This window comes from Mastomys coucha, unplaced genomic scaffold (genome assembly GCF_008632895.1).
Source record: "Mastomys coucha isolate ucsf_1 unplaced genomic scaffold, UCSF_Mcou_1 pScaffold15, whole genome shotgun sequence".
NCBI lineage: Eukaryota > Metazoa > Chordata > Mammalia > Rodentia > Muridae > Mastomys > Mastomys coucha.
This window is the reverse complement of record NW_022196897.1, coordinates 159817006-159824658: the sequence shown is the minus strand read 5'-3', so window position 1 is coordinate 159824658 and position 7653 is coordinate 159817006.

The following is a 7653-nucleotide window of genomic DNA, read 5'->3' as shown; positions in this document are numbered from 1 at the left end:
GGACCAGCCTGGGTTAAATTGGACCAGCCTGGGTTAAATTGGACCAGCCTGGGTTAAATTGGACCAGGCTGGGTTAACACATATACCTGATTTGCCATGGATTCCTCATCTGTCATTTGGGGACTGTGACAATGGCAGCCATTGTGATTAGACAGCGCGTGTCTTTGGATGGCCTGAAGTGAGGTCAGCTGGCTTCTCCTCCTCCTGACAGAAGAACTTAGGCTCCCTGGGTTTGCTGCCTCAGAGCCGGCCAGTGTACAGCCTCGTTTTCCAAGGTTGTGGAGACGACAACAGAGTGCCTTCCTCCGTAGTACATAGTACATTTGCTGAAACGACACAGGGCAAGATGGCTTGGCCCTTGGCCTCTTCTTTGAGGTATTCTTACTGTCAAACCCCTGGAATGGGACCCTTCCTTTCTTGCTCCCACGTCAATGGCATGGCACTGGAGCCAGGTTGGCAAACTGGTCAGAGCCGAGTTCTATGTTCCCAGCCTTGGGAACCGCATGGACGTGCCAGCACATTGGACACCACCCAGTTTCAAAGGCTCCCCAGCTCAATGGGACCTGCTGACTGTGTTCCCATGGGACTGTGTCTTTCCCACGGCCACGCAGGCCCCAGGCCAGCCCTATGCTGTCCTGTCTAGCAATGTCCCACTCTGAGAGGCAGTGAAGAGATGAGGTCAGAACCAGGACCTGAGCCTCAGTAGGAGCCAGGCTCGGCTCCAAAAAGTCTTTGCTGTTGGACAAATGCCTCCCCGCTCAGCTATGTCTTTACCAAGACATGAGCGTTACTAGTGTCTGCCTCAGGACCTTCCACAGGGGTGCTAGGCAAGATGCTGCAGGCAACCCCAAACCCTGTGGTCTACACAAAGGGCCTGACGTCCATACTGCCCTTCTCAATTGGTTCCTATGCTCTGGAGACAGCCAACACAGCAATCAGCCTCACACTGCTGCTGTCAGGAGGACCCCCCTGAGGGACCCCATCCTCTCCTCTCGATGAACCCTGCTGGAGAAACCACTTTGGACAGAGCGTGTGTCCCTTGAGGTAAAGTCGACGGAGACCAAAACACATGTGAGAAAAGATCACCTGCCTTCACTGATGTCATGTGATCAGAAAAACAAGGAAGTAAAATCTAATAGTTCCCTAAATGGTCTCTTTTGTTGAGACAGACTCTTGCTGTGTAGCCCAGGCTAGCCTCAAACTCATGCTCCTCCAGCTTCAGCCTGTCAAGTAGCTAGGATTCCAAGTGTGGGGGAACGTGCCTAGCTATTGCACAAATGTGCCTAGCTATCATCTGTGTATCTGTGTTGTGTGCATACATGTTCACATGCTGTGTGCACATGTGTGTTGGGGTCAGAGGTCAATGTCAGGCCTCTTCCTCAGTCACCCTTCATCTTAGTTTTTGAGACAAGGTCTCTCATCAGACCTGCAGATCTGCAGATCAACCAATCTGGCTAGGTTGGTTGGCTGGCAAGTCACAGGGATCCTCCTGTCTCCACCTCCCCAGTGCTGGGGTTATATACACGTGTGCACTGACGTGGTCTGCGTGCTGAGGATCTAAACTCATGCCTCAGGCTTTTTCCCCACCAGAGCCATCGCCTAGCCCTCAAAACACTATTGTTACTATGTCAAAAGTTTGTTGATAATAAATTCTAAAATTAAAAACAAAGTGAAGGCAGGTAAACGCATGGTACAAATTCCAGATCATGTGGAGGCCTGGAAATGGGAGTATTCTCATTGCCAAAAAGAGTGGAGGCTTGCCTGGAACAACAGGTGCCACGATGTGATGTCTGAAGTTAGGGGACTACTGAGCCCCACACAATGGGCTCAAGAATAAAGCCAACAAGTCACCCACATTTATTTACTATTGGTTAGATGAATAAAAGAGTGGCCCTCAGAGTCCCTTGCCCATCTATTGTAGGTCATAGGTAACATGCATGGTCAATACAAAGGGGAGGCCATTTCTAGATGCTCCTAAGATACATGTAAGAGCCAGGGTTCCTAGGAGAAACAGCCAAGAGAAGACACAAATATAGTTACACGTTCACACACATCTGTGTGAATCTCTCCATACTATACATGGTGTGTGAATGCACACACACACACACACACACAGGGAAGGGAGCTACTACAAGACAGTGTGGATGTGCCAGTGGGGGATAAGAACCCCTACTGCTGCCATCTGGCAAGCCAGAGCTCTAGGAAGAGATGGTGCCACTCCAGTCCAAGTTCAAAGACCAGAGACCCAGGCTGTCCCATGCCCAGGAGTAGAAGTCACGTGTCCCTGCTCAAGAGGAAGGAGCCAATTTGCTCTTTCCGTGCCTCCATGTGTCAGGTCCTCACAAACTGGATGGTCCCATCACGTTGGAGAGGGCAGACTGCACTCTCTTCTATAAACATCTTCCCAGAGACACTCAGGAATAATGCTTAGCCAGCCTGGTGGGTAGCCTCGAGCCAGTTACACTGACACAAAACTAAGCCTGTCTTCCAGAACAGTCTAAAGTCAGTTAAAGGGGTGTTTCAGAGAGCTCAGGCCACAGGTGGCCTTAACCTTACCACGCAGCTAGGAAAGAAACCCAGCAAAGGTTTCCTTACACTTAAAAACAATCCCCAAATCACTTTAGATTACCTGTAAAGAGCTGAGAATTTCAAGTAAGTCCTTGTGGAATTCTAAAAATCAAAGGCCAGTTTCAATCAACTATATTTTAGGCAAAGTTGGTTGGTGACCAGACATGCGTCCAGCATGCATCTGCAGTGTTCCATCAAAAGGACTCTCAGAGGCTGCTAGCATGCTCCTTTCCTGCTGTGTGACCCAGAACCTAGGCAGCCCCTCACCAAAGGGGCCCAAGGCATGGTAGAGAGTGCTTCTTTCTCAGGCCCTGCCTTCTAAGCTCCGCCATTCCCCCCTCTCCCTTTCCCTCTTCCATAACTGTGGAGCACCCTCTGGGTCAGGTTTCCTGATAGATATTAGAAGCATTCAGCAAGTATTTCCCCTCAGGCAGGCCCCACTCCAGGGATGAGGGGTTCAGGGGTGAGCTGGGCAAGACCTGAAGTGAGACATTGATTGCTGAGCTGGGTTAGAGATCTGGAGAACTGGCTGTGCAGGAGAGGCCTCTGGAAAACTCTGAATTGTGGTATGTCAGAAATCAGGGTGTCCGAGCAGAATACAGTGACCAGGGCAGAGATACGCAGCCATCTCTTGGAGGGCTCAGTGAGGGCTGTCATTTTATCCAGTGTGCTTGGAAGTGCTTAGGGCTTCTCTTTAGGGAGTGAGCAGGGTAGCCAGCAGGTCTCTCCATACACGTGGCTTTAAGCCACAGAACCACCCTCCCACTGTGCTGTCTGGGGCACCTCCGAGGGGAGACTATTGTCATCATTTCCTTTTTGGGGGTGGTCTTGGGAAGGGACCATCCACGTGACCTCCAGTTGACCCATCTTCTGTAGAGTGCTCTGAATGTCTGTGCAATGAACACAAGGCCCGTGTCTGCTGCTCAGTCAGGGCACAAGGACCCTGTGTTCTCAGCCAGGCTCGCCAACATCCTTGATGAGCAACTGGCGCTATGAAGGGATGGGAAGTAGTCACAATACCCCTATTGTCTTTTCTCTGGAGAGTCGGAGCACCAGGCCAGCCGAAGGCCAGGCTGGCAGCCACAGCTGTGGGGACTCAGCCTTCATCCCTGTCCCATGGATCTGCAGGCATGGGGCCAGCCAGGGCCTGCTGCTCCTGTGGACACCCCCTCACAGGCCCACCACAGTAGACGAACGACTCTTGTCCACATACAACAAAAGGTCCTTTCTGTCGGTGGGCGTCCGATTCATTTACTGATTCATTTCTTCCTCGTTTATTTCATAGGCGTCCAGCACCCTGGAGAATTTACCCAAAAGCTGAAAAGAGGCACTCGGGACTTTAAAGATGGCAGAAGCTTTAACATGTTCTCAAGTCCACACTCCCACGGTGGACACTTCTCCACCAAAGTTCATCTTCACAGCAGCCTGGGGTGATGGGATGGACTCTCCCCAGGTCCTCAGATGACTGGTTACACCTGTGGTCTTCACAGATATACACATGTGCAAACATTCATACATGAAGTTCTTTGGAAAGTCAGTTGTGTAGGATGGTGTTTTACTGGGACAAATTCGTGAAGGAACGTTTAGCTGATGCAGACAAGGGCGAAAGGATGCTCTGCTAAAGCAAGCACAGAAAAGGACCACATGGCGAAGGATTCTTTGCTAACAACACACATATATTGGTTCACCTTACATTGCATTGCTACATTGCATTTGTCAGGATTCAATGTGCCAAAAGAATTTCTGATGGTCTGCCGTGGCTTCTTGTTGATTCTTCAGACTCTGGCTGAGTGACGTCAGCTGAGATAGACACACGTGCTGACACGAGGAGGACGTTTGATGTTTGGAGGGAGTGTATGTAGGACTCATTGGACTGTGAGAGAGCTTGGCTGGCTAGTCTTGAGTCTTTGCTGATCTTCCCTTTCCTGAGAGGCACGGCTTTTTTCCTAGCTTTTTCCCTGGCTTTTCCTGACCTTCCTGTTGGCCCTGGTCCCCTCCTGCTGACTCCCGCTGAGGCTGAGGCCTGGCTGTCTCTGCTAGGTCGTGTTTGCTTCCCCACGCTACCGAACTGGACTGCTGGGGTAACCGTGAAGTGTTTGCAAGTGGATCAAGTTGCCGCTGCTGACCAGTGAACTGAACTGCTGATTTCCAGACAACACATCCTGCACATAAGCGTGAATTCCACCGCCTTATTCACACACAGCCTTCCACTAAGGTAGTGTTTATGATTTCTGTATGGCTTTGGTTAAGTATGTTAGTCTTCAGTAAGATGTCTACCAAAAAGCCAAACTTTATAAATGAAATACACACACACACACAACCTGAAAAAAAAATACCTCCTGATAATTCTAGGACCAAAGAGAAAACTATAAACTTTGATCTGAAAGACACTACTTTTTCAAGATTTGTCCTTGGTGATTAATCATGAACATGTGCAACTAGTAGCTTGCAATATTTTGATTCTAAAGTACTTGGGAATTGTTAAAAATACATGAATCTTACTCAAGTATTTGGCAAAGAAAGTTTGGTAAGTATATCCCCACACAGTCTCCAGCTGAAACATTAGTCACGGACGTTGTATTGTGTGGAAAGTATCCCATCAAAGTTCAAATGCATTGTTAAATGGTGATGATCATTTCCTTAAATTCTTGTTTCATTGTTTTTTTTTTTAAAGAAAAAAATAACTGGATGGAAATGTACCATAATATTAATAGCTATCACTGAATCCCAATGATGTTGCTGGTCATAAAGTGAGGGTACCACACGTGCACATATGCATACACGTGAAGTCATATGTCAGTGAATATACATTTTAGTTTATTTATTTATTATCTCCCCTCCCTCCTCTCCTCCCAGTCCTCTCCCCAACCTTCCCTCCCCCCACCATCCACTCCTCCTCCTCCCTGTCTTCTCAGAAAAGGACAAGCCTCCCATGGGTATCAACCAGCCCTGGCACATCAAGTTGTAGTAAGACTAGGCACCTCCCCTCCTATTCAGTGTAGCTGAGGAAACCCAGTTAGGAGAAAGAGATCCAAAGACAGGTGACAGAGCCAGAGACAGGCCCTGTTCCATGAAGACCAAGCTACACAACTGTTACAGATGTGCAGAGGACCTAGGTCCATCTCCATGCATGCTCTCTGGTTGACATTCAGTCTCCGTGAGCCCCTTTATTCCAAGGTTCATTGATTCTGTGGAGTTTCTTGTAGTGTCCTTGACCCTTCTGGCTTCCTACATTCCTTCCACAGGATTCCCCAAGCTCTGCCTAATGTTTGGCTGCGAGTCTCTGCATCTGTTTCCATCGGTTGCTGGTATAGCCTCTCTGATGACATCTATGCTAGGCTCTGTCTGCAAGCACAGCAGAGCATTGTTATCATAAGCAAGTCAGAGATGGGCTCCCTCTCATGGCACAGGTCTCAACCTGAACCAGCCACAATTGGCCCCTTCCTTCCTCAATTTCCATCTTTCCTCCAGTCCATCTTGTAGACAGGACAAACTGTAGGTGGGACGTTTTGTGTCTGGGTTAGTGTTTCAATCCCTCTGTCAGAAGTCTTTCCTGGTTACAAGAGACGGCTGACTCAGGCTCCGTATCTGCCATTGCTAGGAGTCTTAGCTAGGCTCACCCTCATAGACTCCTGCGAGTTTCCATTGCCCTAGGTTTCTAACTTCTTCCAGAGATGCCCCCTGACCTCCGATTCCAGTAGTCTCTCCCAGGACTCTCTCCATCCATCCTCCCCCACCTGATTCCTCCTGATCCCATCCCCACCCCATCCACCCATGGCACCTATTCTGTTTCCCCTTGTCAGTGAGATTCATGCATCCTCCCTTGGGCCATCTTTGTCACTCAGCTTCTTTGGGTCTGTGGTTTATAGCACGGTTATCTTGTACTTGATGAGTAATGTCCACTTATTGGACAGTACAGGCTATGTTTGTCTTTCTGGGTCTGGTTATCCCAGGACAATCTTTTCTAGTTCCATCCATTTGCCTGCAAATTTCATGATTGCTTTTAACAGCTGAGTAATACTCCATTGTGTAAACGGACTACATTTGCTTTATCCATTCTTTGGTTGAAGGACATCTAGGTTGTTTCCAGTTTCTGGTTATTATGAATAAAGCTGATAGTATTTTATTTTTAAAATTGTGTGTGTGCACGTGTGTGTATGTGTGTGAATGCATGTCGAGTGTGGGTGCCTGAAGTGACCAGAAGAGGGCATCAGATCCCTGCCTATCTTACACCACAAGGGCCTGCACCAGCCATGGAAACACACAGGCTCAGCAGAGGCCTCCCCCTCAGCCCTTCTAGGGAAGCTTAGCTGTTGGTGTAATCTGTGCCACTCACAGGAAGCCTCAGTACTCGACACCATTGCTAACTCTTGGTGTCTGTGAGTGGATCTAAAGATGTACAGGAAGTACAGGGTTGGGAAGCTCAGCGGTGGTGCCAGAGACTCCAGGATACACTGGGCTCTGTCTGTGGGAACCAGGTTCACATCAAATGATATCAACCTCCTGCCTAAGATATTCCCCGTAGGTGGGAGGCCAGGCTACCTCCCCGCCCCCTGCCCTCAGCCAAAGCCTCTTAGATTCCTTACCCTCTGGGCCACCACTAGGGACTTCCTGGCATTGGGGATAGGCATTGACAGCCTTGCAGAGACTGAGAGGCAGCCACACCTTGCCAGCCAGCCAAAGCCCCTCCGTTTTTCTGATTGGTAATCTGGAAAGCCACGTGTTGTTCCGTTGTGCTGGGGTGACATACCCTATTAGCTCCTTGGGAAAGACAGACTTCAGGGGACCAACCACCTATTTCAGGGAACCAACCCCCTATTTCAGGGAACCAACCCCCTATTTCAGGTGGCAACTTCCCATGAAGCTCCCTCTGGAGAGGTCCAGTTAGCTGGGAAACTGTCCATAGACTGGGTCAGACCTTTGTAAGGCAGGAGTGTCTCCTTCCCCACCCTTCTCCCTTTTTCCTCTTCCTCCTCCTCCTCCTCCTCCATGGGTTTCAGCCCCGCTCCAGCAGTAAGTCACCCAGAACTTTCTGATGCTGTTGTCCTTCAGATTAAGGGTTAGAGATGCAGGGAGCCGGCAGGG